The following is a 4,120-nucleotide window of genomic DNA, read 5'->3' as shown; positions in this document are numbered from 1 at the left end:
CTACAGCACTGACCGATGATGGAGCAATGAAATGTCCATGTTGCTGTTGTGTAATTATCAGCAAATGCTGCCAGTGGGTGAAAGTGAGTGGCATTTCTAGCATGTGTTTGGTCTTGAATGAAATTGTGTAGGTTATAACCAGAATTACACACACACACACACACACACACACACACACACACACACACACACCACACACACACACACACACACACAGTGACAAGATGAAACATATTTTCAATCAAAAATATCTCAAAGCCACTTATGTCAAAGAAAGAGAGAGATGTGGTATGTCAGTCCAGGTTCTCCAAGAAGTAAATGTCAAGACAGAATTAGATATGCAGGAGATTTATTGGTGGAAACTACTACGAAGGGAAAAGAGGAAGGAAACCAAAGGCAGAAAGAACGTTCACACTGTGATGCCCGTCTGACACTCCAAAATGAGAGAGGGAGAGAGGGCAGGAATGTGGTTTGGGCAGAAAGAGCTTCAGACTGTAGTGCAGCTCTGAGATAGATAGTCTTGGCTGGGCTGATAGGGACATCAGAGCAAATTTTGTCCTCCAGAACACTCCTGTTAGGGCAGGGATGGTCCAGCAAAAAATTACCTCCAGCCCTGGGAACATAGTCTTGGTATGAAAGCGATGATAGATTCTGAAATGTGGTTTTAGAGACTGTCCACCAGCTATGCTTCTAGCAGCATGTTCTCCTGAAAGGAGAACCTTGGCTGTCCCATGGAAGACAAGTGTGAAACTGTCTCCATTTGTTACATCCTTCTCTGTGGCACTTGCATATACTGCTACAGGCAGGAGTCTGTGCTTTGAAGAGGGACTCCTTGGATTCAAATCCCAGATCCAAGGCAGGGACTTAAGTGAGGCCCCTAGGGCACATAATTTAAGGAGGCCCTTACTCCCTGAGAAGCACTTGCATCATCCTGAGAGTGAGTGCTTCCTTAAATACTGTGTCCTGGGACCTCACCCAAGTTCCAGCCTTGCTCATCTGGGTCATTTACTAATTATGTGATCTTGAGCCAGTTACTTATCTTCTGTTTCCTCATCTGTAAATTGGAATGGAAAAAAAAAAAGCACCCTACTCACAGGACTGTTTTGAATATTAAATGAATTAATGAATATGAACACTTTGGACAGTGCTTGCCATTTAATAATGACAATAGAAGAGTTAACTGCGTGTATTACCCTCAGTGTTACATTTAAGTTAAAAATTCAGGTTTTTGGCACCATCCTCTTGCCCCAAACAATTCTGATTCAGCCGATCTGGGATGAGGTGGGAGAGTGTGTCTTTGCAACATGGTCCCCTAGTTATTCTTTTGTGCACCCACGTCTGAGAACCACTGACTAGCTTCTCCTCGCTGAACACTCCTTTTTTACTCCTCAGCCACTTGCTCCTCATTTATCTCATTATTGTTCCAAGTACCACAACATGGGCAATGAGGGAAACATGTACCAGGTGTGCTTGCAGCCCAAAGAGACCCACAGGGGAAGGACCCAAGGGATGCAAGGTCCATCTCCCAGCACTATGACCTTGAGCAGGTCAAAGTCACTTCATCTCTAGCCATTGGAGGTAGGTGATTTAAGGTCCCTTCCCGGTGGTCATGTCTCAATTCTATGTTATTGTAGTCTCATCTGAATTGAACTCTTCCGCCTTCTGTTCCTCATGTATTTCTCGACTTCCTCTTCTGATTCTCTGAAACCACCTCGATAGAACCTCCTAGAAAATGCAATCACTGGGCTATTCATGGTGCTCCAGATCACAATGAGCGGTTTTGTGAGTGGCACAAAACCCTTCACACATAGAGATACTTCAGGTATGCGGCTGTGAATGCCTACAAGCCGCCTGGCATCGGGCCTCCAACAGTGCCCTCGCCCACAGCTTTCAAGTCTGACGTCCTCACTACGCAGCCTGCAAGAAGCACACAGGTGCAATTTCAATCGGGGCTTGTGGGGGACAATAGCTTCTGATTGGGATGCCATCCCACCCATGTCAGCAATCGGCTGCAGCATAATCAACAACTTTGTATTAAATGACAGCACCACTCCACAGTTAACTTCTGTTCTGAAGAGATCAGTTTAATATGGAAAACATGAGCCAAAAAGCACGAAACACTGAAATGTTCTGCTTGACTCTCAAAGAGCGGCTGAAGTCAAAATAAAAGCCACAGTTCCAAACACAGCCTGAGGAGGAAGTCACTGGGACAGGGAACACATCTCAACCTGGCCATCCATTCAAGCTGTTGTCCTGCGTTCTTTACATGTCATGGTGTGCCCAGCATGTATGGGGGTGGGGCTGGTAGTGCAGACAATGATGCCACCACAAGCAGTTGTTGCTGCGAGTACTGACTATGTGCTAGGCATAGCACTTTACAAGCACTATGTCTCTTTTAACCATGCCAATCTTATGAGGTTGGTGTTGTTATCCTTATACAGATGTAATTGCTGAAGCACAGAGAGGTTAAGTAACATGCTCCAAATTGTGAAGTTAGAAAGTAGAGATTCGAGGTCCATCTGACTCCAGAACCACTGTTCTTTTTAAGAACATGCCTTTGAATAGAAGAAAACAAAAAAGTGTAACATGGCTCTGCCCTCTATGTTATGATATACAGTTGGAGAAAGCATCAAACATACAAGATAAAAATGGCAGGGGGAGTCAGTTTTGAAAAAGGCACAAATTCTGCAGAAGTAGAGACAGCGTTAGAGAGAGGATGTAATTTGTAAGACAGAAGTAGGGCACCTTGTTGCTGATCCATCTGGTTATCTAAGCAGGCCTTGGAATACTATAAAACCTGGGACCTGGAACTCAACCCATCTCAAGGGTGGGTAGAATCCAGGGGCCAGACCCACCTGGGTATTAGCAGCAGCATATGGTCTTGGTGAGAATCTATATCCTGGTAACTATCACAAACGAATGAGAAGAAGCTGATGTGCATACACATACACAACTGGGATGACTTCCATAGCCAGTTTTCACAACCCATAATCAATGTCGGAGTGTGAGCTTCTAGTAAGTTTGAGGGGTGAGGGAGGAGAGAGTCTCTCCTTTATGCAAAGACCTTATTTATGGGTGATAGTGACAATCATTAGGAAGATTGCTTTGCCCTCAAACATTTCCTGAACTGCTGCTGGAAATTCCACGATTAACATTTTTCCCCTTTATATCTTGCCCCTTTCCTCTGCTAATTTCAAGAATTTGAGGGCTGTAGAGGAAGTTATATAATCAATTCCGTTTTGGTCAGTAAGCATGTACTGAGTACCTCCCATAGGCCAACACTGTGTGAGGCTTAGGATACAAAGCCGAGTAAAATGTGTTGCTTGATTTAAGGACCATGAAGTCTAAGCAACTATTTTCTAAAGCCAGCCCCAAGGATTGCAAAAGATTACAATTGAGATCCTCGTTCGATAAAAATGAAGATTCTCAGGCTTCATCCCAGAGATTCTGATTCAATAGAAGTTCCCCAGGTGATTTTGCTATGCAGTCTCAGTTTTGATTCACTCATCTAGGAAAGAGACAAAAACATCCACAAAATCAGTTATTATAATTCAGTGTTGTGAAATTCTACAATAGAAACATCTGTAAAGTGCAATGAGGGCAAGCAATTCATGCTGACTGGGAGGATGAAGTGGGAAATCCACAGGTTAGGCATGGTATTTAGACTGGCAGTGTGGATGAATGGAGTTCATTTGGTAGACAAGGTGTGGGAGAGAAGGGCATTCCAGGCAGAGGAAAAAATTTGAGTGCAGATGCTTGGAGGGAAAGTACTTGGCATGTTCAGTGGGCAATTTATTGCCTGCTGTGCTTTCCACATAGACAAGTGAGATATGGAGGAGATGTGGATAAAGGGGCCGAAACTACGGGAGAACTAACTAAAAAGCCACAAGCAGGCAGGAAAAATGCATTACGCTATTAATTTAAATGTAGACCTATTCATGTGTTTATTCATTCACTTATTCGTTCAACAAATATTTATTGAGCACCCACTGAGCCTTTTGTTAGATAAAGCTCACAGGACAGTATAGGGAAAATGGAGCCTTGGACAATAGGAAGGGAAAGTAGGATGTTCAAATAAGGAAAATGCTCACTTCCTTATTTAAATGCAAATTATTGAAAA

This window comes from Hipposideros armiger, unplaced genomic scaffold (genome assembly GCF_001890085.2).
Source record: "Hipposideros armiger isolate ML-2016 unplaced genomic scaffold, ASM189008v1 scaffold_1340, whole genome shotgun sequence".
NCBI lineage: Eukaryota > Metazoa > Chordata > Mammalia > Chiroptera > Hipposideridae > Hipposideros > Hipposideros armiger.
This window is presented reverse-complemented; position numbering follows the sequence as displayed.